The 16,669-nt window shown below is 36.9% G+C and overlaps 1 protein-coding gene across 6 annotated transcripts in view; it reads right to left on the bottom strand.

Moving 5' to 3' along the window:
• Window positions 1-12,120: 12,120 nt before the first annotated feature.
• Window positions 12,121-16,669, bottom strand: part of LOC306760845 (muscleblind-like protein 1) — a 69,157-nt gene continuing 64,608 nt past the window's right edge. For all 6 annotated transcript variants that reach the window (XM_079246856.1, XM_079246854.1, XM_079246857.1 and 3 more), the window contains one exon: window positions 12,121-15,872. The gene's annotated coding sequence lies outside the window, so the exon portion shown is untranslated. The remainder of the gene's footprint in view (window positions 15,873-16,669) is intronic.

The raw sequence follows: 16,669 nt of genomic DNA, 5'->3' as shown, positions 1-16,669 counted from the left end.
CCACGGTAACGGTTCATAAGGTGAAATGGAATATTATACATTCTCCTTCAGATGTCAGAAAATGCTTTTCAGAAAACGTTCATTTGCACCATTCCAACATTTTATTACTCCTTTATCACTGGTATGAATAATAGTGTTTCATCAAACTGAGAGCAGTTTAGGAATTACAGTTTCAGTTTGCAAATTGACTGCAATGTTACAGAAATAAATGCAATTCCCATGAAGCATAATTGTTTTGACTTTGCTTAATACATCTTTTAAAAGTGTTGCATTCAGATGACACGAAAATACAAATGTTTGTTTTTAGAATGAATTGTGAAGCCTCAAAATACTTTTATTCCATCTGCCAGACATGGTGGCTATGGTTTGGGCTTGTTTTGCGTCATCTTAACAGGAGTGGATTATAAAGTCCAAAATGTTCTAGTAAATTCTACTGAAAATTTCCGGACATCTGTCCATCAAAAGAATCTCATGACATTGTGAAACATCTGGTAAGACAACAACAATAAACACAAAGGTTGTTCATCAAAGTATGTTTTTTTTTTTTTTTTTTTTTTTTTCTTTTTAAAAAAGAAATTTCAGCGTCCGTCCAGTAATATTTCTCTGAACATTCTCTCTGGGGAGGGAAGGAGGATTTCAAGTATTTTTTGCAGTTGATTGTGGGAAGATTGTAGTGGGAAAATCTATTGTGCATCAATGCATTATTCACCATGATGTGGGCTCTTCATTGGTCTGTTGGGGAAAAGAAGGACTCGAGTCAAAAGGCAAAGCTCTTAACATATCTGTCTATAACAGTCTATGTTCATATCCTGACCGATGGTCATGAGCTGTGGCTAGTGGCTGAAAGAATAACAATGCAGATACAAGCGACCAAAGTGAGTTTCCCCCAGAAGATGGATAGTCATCTGGGAAGACGTCAGAGTAGACCCGTTGCTTTGCTGCACCAAGAGGAGCCAAATGAGGTGGATCGGACCAGTTAGGGTCCCACCAAGGGTGCTTTCACGCATTATTTCACGATTTAAATCCAATTTATTTGTTCAGAAAGTCTGGTTTGTTTGGGGACGTGTAAATGCGCAACTGAACTCTGATGTGGATCCAAGAAGCTAATTTTGGCCTGCCTGCAAAAATAAGTCTTATAGTCAACTTCAGGTGGAGCAAATAATGGAAGTGGACTAGAACGCAAAGGGCATTGTGGGTAAACACAACCAAAACACAAGCGTTTCGGACAATCGGCAGCTCTGACCAGGAGAAAAGGCTGGAGGTCTGATGTGTTATTATAACGTTGAAAAAGTTCAATCATTCATTCATTTTCCTAACCGCTTGTTCCAGTTAAGAGCTGCGGCGGCGCTGAATCCCTAAACCTATTCCAGCAACCTTTGGGCGAGAGGCAGGGTACAAGTTCTGACAGAAAAAACTAGTCAGCCCAGAAACACTGGATCTGATGCAGCTCCATGTTTTGGAAATCGGGGTTGATACATCTGGAATCTGTGGGATGTTTGCTTTCAGCAGAGGTGTTGTTTGTCTATTTGCATGCCGCTGGGTGGAAACAAGGGTCCGTTGTTTTTGTTTACATATTTTTGCAGACATGTTCACTTGATGTTTTAATTGTTCATTGTTTGACCTGTGTTGGTGGTTTGAGCTTTTAGCTAAGAGGTTGGACTTTCTGTGGATACCACACATGTCTTTTTTTTTTTTTTTTTATTAGTTACACAAAGTTACACCCTTGAAAATAGGATGTTTACTCCTGCATGCCCTGGTACTGGGAGCTTGGGGAGGAAGAGGTTTTAAATATGCTGCCCTTGTTACCAAACTTCAGATAAATGTTACAAAATGGAAGGACTAGTGGATAATATAGTATGTACTATTACTAATTCATTTGACTGGTAGTGTATTTATTACATCCAGTGTTTTGTCCTCCTACTTTCCCAGGCACATTAAACCTTTGAATAGTTTTGCAACATTCTTGACTTCAAATCTGATACTTGAATGGTCTACTGGGCACAGTTTTTCCAAACCTAATAAGGCGGCAGAAAGGATTATAAAAGGAGGTCAGTGCAATTTTAAAGACTCCATCCCATCCACTGGCACTGGTTGTGTTGAGCTAATTCATATTGGGTTGGAAAATACACAGATTTGCTAAAATATGGTTGAATTCATGTGTGGGGTTTATTTACTCTAACAGTGGCTCATGTAAAAACAGCCCCTCCTGCGTAGCTGCTTGTCTTAACGTGATAGAGTGCCTGATTCAGGATGCTGTTCAAACGATTCCAACACAGGTTCATGAGAAACTGCCTGCCTCAGGTTTGGGTGCCTACATGAATACAATCACGCTGAAGGTCACATAGAGAAGCTGCTGATGGGGTAGGCTCACACACAAGATATCAGTTATAGCAAAAGTAAAACAGCTATTCCCCTTTCTTTCTGTATTTGTGAGTGTTTTCAGACATTTTGTGGGTTTCTCCTACTCCTCATCTTACTTTCATTTATATATTTCCTTAGCTATTTGTGAGCATTGTCACTCTTTGTCCAGTGAAGTTGTGGGTGTGTGACTGTGCGATGATCACCGTGAATTGAAAGAAGCACACAGCTGCTGGTTATAAATGATTATTTAGCTAGAAATCGACAAAAGCACCATGGAGTAATCCTGAGTTACTTTATTTAATCCATAAGAACCCAGCGTGAAATATATGAAATATAGATTTTCGGAGACACTTGGCATCACTTTATGGTACAAACTTTGCTCAAAATCCTCTGGAAAAAAAATCAGATTTTTGTATTCTGCCTCTTACAGGACACCAGAAAGCAGAAAATTACACAAAAAATTGAACTTACAGATGGTAATAAATGTGAAATAATCCTATTAAATTTTAGTGCTTTTTTTTTAATTTTTACATTTTGTGAAAGGGACAAATAAAGACTTCGTATATAAAAACTTGGCCTTATCTAACAATTTTTTCATGGGTTGGGTCTTTATGATTTAAAGAGCAATGCATTACAATACAGGCAAAAGCAATGATGTTACAGTAACACGATACTGTCAACACTGAATGGATCTAAAGCTAAATCTTTGCGGTATTAATAAACTTAATTTAGCTTAGCCTCTGGCAATCCGGGGCACTTTCTGGTCCAGTGCCTGACAAAGGTTTGTATAATAGAAAACAATCCAGAAACACACAATTTTAATACTTGCAAACTTATTAAGTTTTGCTTCAGTGGTAACATTAATATTTACACAGGGGGAACCATGCATCAACAAATGTGGAATGAAAACTATTTGTAGCACTTTTGAGCCTGTGAAAAAAAAGCAATGCTGTGAACACTACTGGTGCCTTTTAAAGCATTGGGTGTCTTCCAAAAGAGACTGTTTAAAAGCCATAAACTTGGTTTTTGGACATTCTTCTTCATTCTTTTTCTCGGCCCTTTTTAGACTTGGCTGTATCCCATAACTCATTTGTTATATTTCCATTTTCCAAATTAGTTTTGAGTGGTTTGTCAGATAACTAACACCAAGTTAGGAGTATATCAGTGGCTAACCAGACTGGGTTATGAGATCTTCCAAACAAACTGTTTACACAAGTATTTTCTGGCAAATTCAATCAGATTCCTGGGGCAACATAGCTAGGTTGTAATGAAGAGGTAGGGCAGGGCAGGTTCTTAAACTCCAGTTTCCCTGCTCTAACATACTGTATTCAAAGTAAATGAATCCCCTCCAGATCTTATCCTTGTGAGATGTAGCAGACATCATTAGAGTATAAAGTACAAACAAAGAGGCTTGATTTAAAAGACAACTTAGATTATCATGTTGTTTACTTTTGTATCAGGTGGATAAAGATAGAAAATAAGGATTTGTAAACTTATCTAGTCTTGCTTTAAATGGTAAAAAGTTGCACACAAGACTGTCACTGACCCCATATTACACAGGTAAGCTGAAGCAACTGAGAATAGTTCACTAATTCACTGATGAATCTTCATTCAAACTGAGTAGCGGAAGTTTCCAGATAAATATGGATCCATAAAAACAGTTTGTATCATATCAGCAGAACTCCCATGCTGTCTAGACTTTTTAATCTAACTGCAATATTGACTTGCCACATGATGGATGTGGACTGGCAGTCTGAGAACAGCCTTGTTTTTATGCTGAATGGCTCATGCAGATTGATTCAAGTCTTCCCATTCAATAAAATAAATGTCTGGCCGATCCTTTCCTGCCATTCCCCACTGCAAACTTCACAGACTGACTAGTAAGGAAGTAGATCTTCTCAACTGATTGTCAGAAAAGTGTCAGCTACAAAAGTATCAGTAGGTTCCTTTGAAGCTAATGATATCAGAGAAAACATCAGAGACAAGAAAAGCTGAATATAGCAGGTTTTTTACGCCAATCTGCCTGTCTCAGCAGCGAGCCCTCTCACTCTTTTTGCATCACAGAGAATTCATCGCACCACCGGTGACTTACGGGAGGTGCCACCTGCTACTGTGCCGATAGCTTGTTGATAGCCTCAGTGAGCAGGCTGCTTTATGAGCTAAACATACGTGACAGAGATGGACTAGATAAGGAGACGTGAAGGGGGGAAATGAAAGATGGAAAGCCATTAATGAGAGGGATGCTGCATGTGTGTGTTACACATAGACACATAACATGAGCAGAACACTGATTTATATGCTATCTACCTGAAAGTGAAAATTTATATCAGAGCCGTAAATATTCTGTATTTGGAGTGACAGGGTGAGCCTGATCCCCTCGGCCTTCGCTTTCTTCCTCACCTTCTCCAGCTGCAGGGTGAGTGTTTGACAGCTGAGCTGAATCCACTTTGGCTTTTCATTCAGGGCTCTTTATTTCATTCTCCTAGCTGTCCACAGAGTCCTATCACAAAGATGAAGTTTAACACGGCAGCTGTTACAACAACAACCCCCCCCCCTCCCTTTTCCTTCCTGTGGGCTCGACAGTGAGATCTTTCTTTAGGTTTTATCCCTCGCAGTGCAGTGTAGCTCTCATTTTCTGTCATTCTCTGTCAAACAGCACGGTACTTCATAAAAATGCCTGGCTAATTAACTTACAATAAGAGATATAGGAGATAACATACAGAAGCTCCAACATGCCTTCTGACCTTCTTTTCTTTTTTTTTTTTTTAAATTCTTGTCTTTGTGTGTTTCATGTGATGCCAAGGGACATCCTGTCACCAGCTGAATAGTGGCTCTTCATCTCTGGGTACAGCTGTGCCTTCACTACCCGCATTGTATGACCCATATTCTACCAGCAAAATGCCCTGCGAGTTATTAATGTGCTACTGCCTTCCCTCATGTGGGAGCTGGGATATCTGGTAAACTGCAATCTGTCAGTTGTTTAGTAAACTCTTAAGGTCATCTAAAGGTTGTAATTCAGCTTTTTTTTTTTTTTTGCCAACTCAAATAACCCAAAATTTGGATTATAACCACATAGGAATGTTCAGTCACTGAAAAATGCATAAATGTTCAAGCAGTGAAATTCATTAAATTTATCCTGGATGCAAATATGTATTTCTTTGGATGAATAAAATCAGTGCCAGTGTTTGTGCAGAATTAACTGAAATATTTGAAACATTTAGTCTTCGTACACAAGTCTTTATTTATAAAAGTTTTACTTGAGTTGTGAATACTTTTGGATAAGTTCTGACTGCTGTCAGATTTACAGATGATGGGCTGCAACCTTGTGGCAGCAGGAAAGTACTGCTTGTTTCTGATATCATTCATTTCCATCAGATTTTTGCCAGATACTGATGATTGACCTTTATAAAACAGTATTATTTTATATTCTCATGCCATTTCCATAAAAAAAAAAAAAAAAAACTAATTTCACAGATGTTGTGTACACAGATTTGACAATTATCCTCATTTATGTTTGATGTTTGTTATTTACTTTATATCAGGCAAGCATATTACTGCATATTCAGTTGCTGCAGAAACTGCTGCATGCAGCATTATTGCACATCCAGGCTCTACAGGGTTCTGATTGCAGTCTTGGTATGATAGACTTTACCTGTTCAGAATGTAAAGTTTGTAAACTGGAAACCTACGTAATACAGCTTTAACATATGTCTCCTCTATTCTTCATCACATGTTTGTAATATGCATTAGAGTGGAGGTAATTTTACAGCTTTAAAAAAAAACCCCACTGTATTGCTAAATTGTTATGAAAACAAGATGTGCTTTTGTTGACAGTGACATTTCATGTTTTTAAAGATAGAGATTTTGTGGGTTAAATACTGCTGAAAACTGTTAGTTGAAACTGGAGTAAAGTTTTTATGCTTAAGTCTGAAGTAGAGACAAAAACTGCGGTAGAGACAAAAGCGTGTTATGGTTGTGGTGTAGACCCCAGCCCGCCAGGGTCTGGGCTGCATCTGTGGTGGTGCCCTCTATGGCAGGGGGTGTGCTTGCTCCTGGTGTGAAGGGATCCCCAAAATAGCATTTCTTTTATTAGCAACAGTCTTATGTCTATATTTAGCTAAAAGATCATAACTAAGGATTGAAATTTATGTCGTTTGTTTAGAATACAAAAGATTGGGGGGGGGGTATGTGTGAAGGAGATTATTGTGTGGTGTCTGCAATCATACTTGCAGAAATTGTTTTTCCTTTATGTAAAAAATTATGTGTTGCTGGTTGCGTAAAAAGTGCTTATTAAATAAAGAATGCTTCAATTTGATTTGATTAATGATAACTTGACCATCCTTTGATGTAAAAAAAGTAATTTCTTGACATGAATAAATTAAGTAAAATTATGTAGATTAAGTGAAACCTCAATCAATAATTTTCTTTCAAGAAAATATATCCCAAATGTATTTCACTTCCACTAATCAGGCTAATTACAAGTGATTATTAGTAGTGATATTATTGTGAAGTCATCATTAATGCCCTCCACCCACACCAATGTTTTTAAAGAGTTTGTGAAATCTAGCAGCCTTTATTTTACAGTAGCTAGAGAGGGACAGAGGTAACTTGCAGCAAATGGCCCAAGACCAGGATTTGAACCTGGGCCAGCCCCATTTAGAGGATGGAAGAGCTCGGGTAATTGACTAATTGATTCTCCATTCACGTCTTTTCTGAACTGTTGACTTTGGATCATATTACTAGTGTGTTTTACCATTTCTTATTTATGCATTTCAATGGACACAGGAAACAGGTGCAGTGATTTATACAAAAATACAAACATTGAAGGAAATACAGTATGCAAGGCAAAAGCAGATTACTCCTGGTTTACTCACTCCATTTCTTTTATTTTTTTATTCTTATTCAGTCCAGTTTAGTGATTTTGTACACCTCAACCTGTTTCAGACCATGCTCTCATTCTTTTCTTGACCATTTCCAAAGATGCTGTCTGCCTTGGGTAAAAGGACTGGATGCAAAATGAGTCCAAAAGCAAATACTTGGAAAATAATTTGAAATTCTAAAGAACATTTAATTAAAAACAATTCAAGAATGTCTTCCTTCCTGACAGCAAAATGTAAAGAAAATGAGGAGGACTGCTCAAACCTGCTGTTCGGAAGCCATCCTGGCTCTGTGGTCCTTGGACATCGCACACCCGGCAGCAATTCAAATCCGACAGTCACAGAGCGCACCAATGTAACCTCAAGACAAATGTTGTGCAAATGTTCTCTTGTTCTTTCCTCTTGTCAACAAAGAAAAGCTTGGGCTGCTAAGAAGGTGTTTCAAGAAGCTTAGGGATGATGTTGTGTAAGGTAAGCAGCAGCCTTTATTGTTGGTCATGTTATAGCCTATACACAAATATAAGTTGCAGTATAAAAGACCCTGAGGCAAAATTATTTTTAAAAAAAAGTGTAAACTGACATTTTTTAAGAGAACATCTACATACACAATATGTAGATGTAGTTATGAGCTTTAACACTACACACTTTCTGCTTTTAGTCTGATGTAAGTTACACAACTTCATTTGAATACAAGCAAACGACAGGCCTGTTGCTGGTAGTGTGACAAGCTGTCTCCTGTTAAATTCACTGACAAACTTCAACCGAACTAATCAATACCTCTCCTCTTCCAGCAGGAGATGTGACTTTTCCAACCTGCTGCAACTCTTCTACTCTTGTTTTCCATCACCACAGGAAAAACGCTTCCACTTATTGAAACAAACATGAGCGAAAACACCTGGACGCAGACACACATACTCCCACATACACTCTGGGGAAAACGTAATGTTCACACTGGGCTCCAAGCAGCACTCAGCGAAAGTCGAGCAGTGATGTAGCTCTTAGATAACGAGAAAGCAACAGAATCTTTGGTCGAGAAGGGAGAATGATGCATAAAAATCATAAAAATCATTATTTTCTATCTTAATCCACCTGATACAAAAGTGAACAACATGATCATCTATGTCTTTTTAAATCAAGCCTCTTTGTTTGTACTTTATACTCTAATGATGTCTGCTACATCTCACAAGGACTGCATCATCATTACTTTACACGCTCACTGCCGCAAATGGTACCAAAGTGATTTAGAGACTTGCTTATTTCACCTTATCTTCCTAATTTGTTTTTTTCATGCTCTCTTCCTCTTCCTCTCCCCTTTCTCATATTATTGCTTTCATAAGGTCACAACTGTAGTCCATTAAGAGTTTCTGTTTTCTTTTGTTGAAAGCACTCAAGCTGACTGCTTATCTTCCCACTTAATTGAACACACATTTTTCTGTCTGCACCTCTGAATCCAAAGCAGAAACACTTACATTTTCATTGCATTTTGCTTTATTTTTGTCCCCTGGGAAGTAATTCATTAAAAAACAGATTGTGTATTAATGAACACTTATGGCTGAGCGCAACCTGTCTGCTTCATTTTTGCCTTTCACAGCTTGACTGAGGATTTAGTCTTTTTAAGCTTTTGCAAAATAACACACACAAACACACACTCACACACTTATGAGTATACAATTGAAAAGGGAACATCTTTGAAAGGGCACGTTAAGGGGGGTATTGGTAAGTGAGGTTCATGGTGCGTTGCAGACATCGAGTCATACATCATACTTTGTGAAGCAGGGAACAGAAACTGCCATTATTGGATCAGCACTGCTTCATTAAGCCTCCACATGACAGTTTGCTGCTTACACCCTGGACAGAGAGAAGCCAGCGAGGGAGGGAGAGGATAAGGATTTCGAAATTAAAGTGAGGGCAAGAGCTGACAAAGAAATGAGGCGCAAAAGGAAGAAGGATTATGACTGTGTGAAAAGGAAGGAGGTAAAACCCCCGAATAAAAAAAAAACAAAACAACAACAAAAAAAAAAAAAAAAACAACCTGAAATTCCGTTCAGCAAAAGAAGAGGTGAATGTGAGATAATGGAAGGAAACCAATCAGCCATAGAGGTGTTGTTATGGAAGTGTTGCATCTGTCTGTAACTGAGATTATTGTTCTTTGTGTTGTATTTTTGTGTGATTGGCCCAGTTAGAATTTTTTTTTTTTTTTTTTTTTTCAGTTTTTTTATGTTGAACTAGAAACTCCAGTTCACAAAAGGATGCTGCCATCTAGAGGCTGTACAGGAGATCACATCAGTGGAAAAGCTTTCGTTCATCATTAATTTTCCTAACCGTTTAGTCCAGTTCAGGGTTGCAGGGAAGCTGGAGCCTATTCCAGCAACTAACAGGTGAGAGGAAAGGTTCAACTTGGACAGGCACGACGGTCCATCGCAGGGAAAAGCAGCTTATCTCAATTCCCAATTTTCACTCATTTGATTCCTCCGCTTGACTCCTGTTTTAGCATTGCAGTCCCTTTCAAGTAAGATGTGAACACCAGAGTCGGAGAAGGACAGACAGGCATTAAGAAGTGGATTGTAGGATTGATGATTATATGTGATACAACCGCATGATCCAATCCAAAGTTTATGAAATATTTATTTATTCCTGCCATGCACAGTAAATTTGTTTTGTGTTGAGTGCATATTTACTTTTACAGTGTAGGAAAACACATCTGGTTGCAAAGGAACGTTCTGCAGGACACACCTGTGTATTTTCACAACTCCTTACTCACAGCCCCTAAAACTTTCTGTGTTCTTGATTCCCTCTCCTCCTTTATGTAAGAAACAGTTTTTAAACAACTTCATTGCGAATTATTTTTCTGTGACAAGGAGGACAGAGGAGTATGGAAATGAGGGGGCTAAAGTGGGACAAACGTGATATATTTAATCTGTTTCCTGAATGGATGAACAATCTAAACGTGGCTTCAGAAAGTCACATTGAGATGCTGTCAGTATATTGATATATAACTAAAAGAAAATGAAGCACTCATCTTTATCTCAAATCTTTGCTTGTAATTAGACGCGTCAGTGATCAGGAAAGGGTGATTTATCCCCAGAGTAGAATTTTAATCACAATCAAAGTGGTTTCTCATTGTATTGGGGTGGCTAAAATTAGGCTTGCAACATTATATACTAGTACCTTTATAAATTATTTACACTTTTCTCTGTGTGAATGTGGGTATTGCTTTTGGTATGCTATTGGTATGTGCTTGTGAGAAATGTACATTTTTAACCATACCAGTTGTTTATACAAAAAAAAAAAAAAAAAAGATTTAAATCTGGGGCCTAAATGATCTGTAAATGTCTTTGTAGTTTATTTCCCAACATGGAACATGTTTTACCAATAAAAACATGATGAATGAGTTGGCTTTTAAAAGGTATGGTTTGCATGTCAAGGTATTAAAAAATTAAAAGTTCTCTAATTATCATTTGTAATTTATTTCTGGTTTATGGAAGTTTATGTTGGAGCAGGAACTGATCTTGCTGGCAAAATACATTGGAAACACAGAGGCCCACAAATTTAGCTGTTGCTAACTACAGAGTCATTAAATGGAGTTGATTTATGTACTGTTATGTGGCTTCACTGTTCTTTGTGCTCAGAAATTTATAAAATATTGGCTTCAAAAACAATTTCCCAAATTCATTAGGCTGCTGTGTGAGATGTTAGGATCAGCACAAGGAATATATCAGTATGGAAGCCCTGCCAACAGTCCATTAGCTTAACAAAGGCAAGACACAGCTTGTTTTGTTCAAATATATTTACATGAGCCTAGAAAATACATCCACAGTTTATCTGTTCAACACTTGATGCTGTGTTTCTATAACACTTCATAAAACTAAGTGGATTTATGTCAGACAACCAGTGCTGCCACTGTTGCTACCTGATTTCTATCTTTATGCAAAGTGAAGTCAAATTCAATCCAACTCAGCTTTTTTTGTTTTACTCCAATTTACAACAGTCTCATCTTATTTTACAGACATAATTTACTATAATTATGATACATTTAAGTGTGTAGTTCTGTTGTTTCCCATTTCGTTTTTACTATCAGCATGATACTAATATATGCTTCTATTGTTTTTTTGGTTTTTTTTGCAGATGTCGCTCGAATCAATCTATGAATCCTGTTAGGTTCCATATAATTATTCATTGGTGGTGCAATGCAGTTATATGTATACGTTATAAAACAGTAAGTGGAGTAAAATTAAAGTATTTGTTAACATTAATAATGAAAAAAAGCAAATTAAATAGTTAAAAGTGATCTCACTGGAAGCCACAGGACCAGTTCCTTTACGGGTGTTGCCTGTAAAAGCAGTTGTCGACCAACTGGAAAGTCGGTGAATTAATTTCAAGCTTCACTTGACGACATGCTTGTCTATAGGCAAGACAGTGAACCCTGCGTTTCCTCCCAATGTGTCAATGGATGTATGAATGATTGTAGTAGTTTAAAGGCACTCAGTATAATGAACATTAGAAGTGTTGTAGGAGTGTGTAAGTGAAAGGGTGAATGTTGCATGTAGTGGAAATGTTTTGAGTGGTCAACATAGGACTAGAAAAGAACTGCACAAGTACAGTCCATTTAGCCAGTGAAGCCATTTAGGAGCACCATCCAAAGATTCTCGCACTTCCCCTGCAAGGAAAAAGAGGAGAAAGAAAGACCAGAGATTTCTGCATGTATGTCTGATCTGATAATAGTCGCCTGTTATGGCATTTTGAACGGTTACATAATATCAACAAGATTTAGAATAATAGTAAAATAGATCCCTTTTTTTCTCACACAAAATCACCTAAATCTTTTTTTTCTTTTTTTTTTTTTAATAAAAATTAAATGACCCATTTTAATGAAATTCTTCACTTCGTTTGTAAATTTTTTATTACTTTTTTTTTAAATTCATAACAGCAATAATCAAATATAGCAATGCAGGCCCCATGAAAAAATTAATCAAAAACTTTTAACTACACACAACCATCATCATTGGCACAACACTCCACAAGTTATATTAACTACCCATCGTGCTGTGACTTATTGCATGATGTTGTTGTTAATAAAACCAAAGCAAACCCATTTCTATCTGCTTTGCAAGATTTCACGTCCCACCTCGTTGCCCTTTCTTCTCCTATTTCATTCAGATGATTATATTTTATGGCTTTAGACTGTTGCAATCAATGGCAATCATACAAGTTTTTTTTTTTTTTTTTTTTTTTCCAAACGAGGTGACCAGCATGCAAACATGACACATCCTTTCAGGGGGCCTGGAACAGTAAAACAAGCAGAAACAAACTGCAGCAGAAGACATTAAACATCATCTCAGCACTACAAGCAGAGAAAACAAACAGAAGAAAAAAAGTTCTGTTTACATTGTATTCTGAGTGTAAGCATGCGTGCTTGTAGAAGATGAGAGATGATTGAAATGATCAGGGCAAAATCTTAGACAGACGAGTTAATAACTGAGCCACAGAGCAGTTTTTTAAACAGCAGCTGTTCTTAAATTCTGCCTGATGTTAAAACAACTTTCCCGTTTGGCCAGTTTCATCTACTAGAAGCACAGCTTACATAAACAGAAAGAACATACTTATAAGCTATGGTGTTTGTGTTGCATGTATTTTAACTCTCCAAGTGGTGAACCTTTAGTGAGTATAGTCTCTGGAATATTTTTTTCTTTTTTTATTTAAATAAACCACTATTCTATTTTTGTATTTTTATATATATTTTAATCCATTACATTGATAGAATATTGTATACTGTAAATACATCTTTCTGTTTAAATGTTTTCTTATTCAATATTACTGTGTTGTGATATTTTTTCCTTCTTTTTTTATTTCTTAAACAGTAGAAGTATTTTCTTTAACATGCATTCCTTTCTGAGTAAGGTAAGGAGACAGGACGTGTTGTGTTTGGTTGGGCCTGGAAGGGGTGTGGCCATGACACACAGACCTGTGAGTACAGGCAAACAAACCCAGTCAGGCTCTCTTACTGGAGGGCAGTGGACGCCTCCTCCGGAAGGTTACCTGGCAAACTACAAGCTGCTGACAAAAAAGAAGAGCAACACTTGGCCTTTTCTGAAAGGGGTAGGAGAGTGAGAACTCTATGCCCTTTTAATGCAAGCAATTGTGTTCAGCCTTTCATAAGATTTTTGTTGTTATCCTAGCAAAATTGTCATTATAGACATTAATTTTTTTTTTATTCAAAATAAGTTCTCAATATACATGATTCTCTCTTTTTTGACTATGTACAGAAGTGCAAAAAAGTCGACCTTTATCACCTTTACAGCCTCAGTATTCCCCACCCACCCTTGTTGTTTGCAGTTGGCAAAGTAAGAAAGAGTGTCAAGACTTGTTTCCAACTTGCCACGTTCACCTTGACCCCACCAGAAACGCCCATAAAAGTGATTAAATATGCAGCTTGTTTTCCAACATGGCCCAATTTCCAGGGAGAGTAGAAATATTAAAACAATATTTACTAATTGAAATGGATACAGTAGAAAATAACATCTTTACTCTAAACATCTAATAACTAAATTTTCATAATATCTTTTTCTTTTTTTAAGTGACTAATTACAAACCTTACAATCATTAAAATATTACTCAGGTATTTGACGGCGGCTGCCATAGTGACAACCGAGCCTCTCTGTTCTATTATTTTATCACTGTTAGATACTCATATAAAACATCTTTGTTCAAAGAACACAAAAAAGACTAGAGAAATGAACAATATGCATACGGTTCAACAATATGCATAACATAGAAAATATTGAGTTTACAATCATAATCATACTAAAATGAACATTACATGGAATTTCAGAAAACTGTGCATGAGGGACACACAAATAAACACACTGTACCTTATATTCATTATCATGAAGATAAATATAATACGGTAAGTCAAACTAAAATTCCAAACTAATATCAAAATATTTTCTAAACAAAACGAAACACTCTTTGTCTAAGAAAGAAACAAACTCCAATAAAGTTAAGAAAACACTGACAAAAAGTGACAGTTACATAGTGCTCTGTGTGAGTTAATATGGCGTGGATTAGGCAACTGGATGGTTCATAATGGCATGTTGCATTGTGCTGACCCGATGGTACATTCTAAGGCTTTGGATGAGTAATACAATCGTTTATTATTCTTGCCACTTTCCCTGTATTATCCAACAATTAAATAGCCTGAAGAACACCCATAACACAACAAAAAGAGTTGTAGAGATCTACTCTAAACACCCAAACACACCTTCCTTGGGCGATGCAATTTTAAAATTCAGCCCCTCTACTCTATCCAAAAACACTTACTAACAGTGACACAAAAAGACTTTGGCTATCTGAAAAAACAGTTCTCAGGTATTAAACAAATACTTTTAAATATATCAGACTATATGTACACTACGTTGACTCTACTTCAACAGCGTGCCTTAAAATATGCATAACCATAGCAATAAAGAAAACCAAATCATGTCATACAATTCACATACCCATCACCAGATGCTTCGCAGATTTTCACTACTGTCTCAGCAGTTTGGACACAAACTGATCGCCCTGTGGCTTCAAAGCTATTCATCACAATGTCTTATTCGTTGAGAGAGTCTTTGGTCTCTCACAGGCCAAAAACCTACACATAAGTTAAAAGTTTTTGCATGGACGGACAGATCTCTGCTAGAAAAAGATCCAGTCATTTCACGTCTAACAACTGACATCAACAACAAAGTCTAAAAAAAAAAACAAAAAGCAGTTTTAAAAAGCGAGGGGTAAATAGCAGATTTTGAGAAAGTAATCAAATTATTGGTGATGGGACCAGGATTTACAGGTAGTGAGAGGTCATGAGACATGAATATTTCATGCTGCCCAAGAGGAAAAAAACAGAGACATATTAAAGGGAAGTGTTGATTCGAACACTTTGTAACACTGCTTGAATACTACTGATGTCTTTTTGAGATGTATGACACTTTACAGGGATGCCTGCAAGGTTAAAGACATGTGCTTAAGAGATAGAAAGGTAGGCTACAAAGGTTTGAAAGACACCTAACAAACATTCATTGCTATTTTTACTCTGAGTGCACACATGTAAATTCCCTTATCACTGGTTTACCCAAACAGAAACAAATAAAAGCAAACCAAAACCAAACAAACAAACAAAATAAAATAACTGTGCATGCATATGTGGTTCAGTTAGATTATTTCTTTCTTTTTCCCCAACTGAAATACAAGGTGCACCTTCGTGTAAACAAATGAGGACATTTTGGTCAAAGACCAACAACCAAAGAATAAAAAAACAACACATGATTCTTGGTCAATGGATGTACCAATTCAGTCGGCTTTCCGGACGACTGCTCCATGCATTTACCTCATGTTAACATTCAAAATGTGTCTGGTGAATAAAGGTTAGTAGCCTCTGCAGAACCAAAGGCAGTCTTTAATGTAATGATGTTCCTTGCTGTTGTTGTGTGATAGTGAACCTCACATGAAGCATTTCTAACAAACTCTGCCTCCCATGTTAACATGCAGATTTATTCCAAAGTAGTTCAGATTTGGCTTTCCATTCCGCTCTCGTTGTTACGGACATGAAGGGTGACTGCTAATCTTGGACTCGACACCAGCACGCTCCAGTTCCATCTGGACAGAAGATCACAAAACACATCAATATACATAAAATGAACAATCAATCATAATTAGGCTGAATAGCAGAATGCTCAACTGATCAAAACCTAAATGGTGAAGTTTACTGCTATGCTATGCAACAAAAGCACTGATTTTTAAATAAGCCAGTTATAAAATTGTTTGTGAAAGGTGTGTATATTTGTACTCATGTTAATGTAATTCTTGGGGATTTTCTTGCTGAGAAACACAACACTGGAGCAAGCATTGGCAGCAGTTAATATTTTTACAGAAAAAAAAATACAAAAACATAAAACACAACATATTTAAAAGCAATTCAACAAAACAATAAACGTGTTATTAAAATGCTTTATTTAGTTATTATGATTACCTCCACTAAGGAGACTGTTTTTACTGGTGCACCTGTTTGTTTGTGTTTAAGATAACACAAAAAGTTATGGACCGATTTTCATAAAATTTTCAGGAGTTGTTGGGAATGTGAAAAGGAAGTATTGATTTAATTTTGGTGGTGATCTGGATCACTGGATAACTGCGGCCCTTGGCGGAGGTTTGCGCTGTGCGAGTGCTTTCCTAGTTTTTTATGTTTTTCATTTTGTTGCTGTAATCTGGGGTTTGACTTCATGCCTGCTGTAAACATCTTCAACTGTATAAAACTATTTATGTGTTACAGAAAGTAATTATTAAAAGTATGACAAAATTCTTTTACACTGGGGAGTTTGTATTGTGTGAATATACAGGGATAGTCATGGCTCAGGTCAAACCTTATGGTAGGTGGTTCTATTCCCAGCTCCTTA

The sequence above is a fragment of the Telmatherina bonti genome (genome assembly GCF_933228915.1).
Source record: "Telmatherina bonti genome assembly, chromosome: 9".
NCBI lineage: Eukaryota > Metazoa > Chordata > Actinopteri > Atheriniformes > Telmatherinidae > Telmatherina > Telmatherina bonti.
This window is presented reverse-complemented; position numbering and strand designations above follow the sequence as displayed.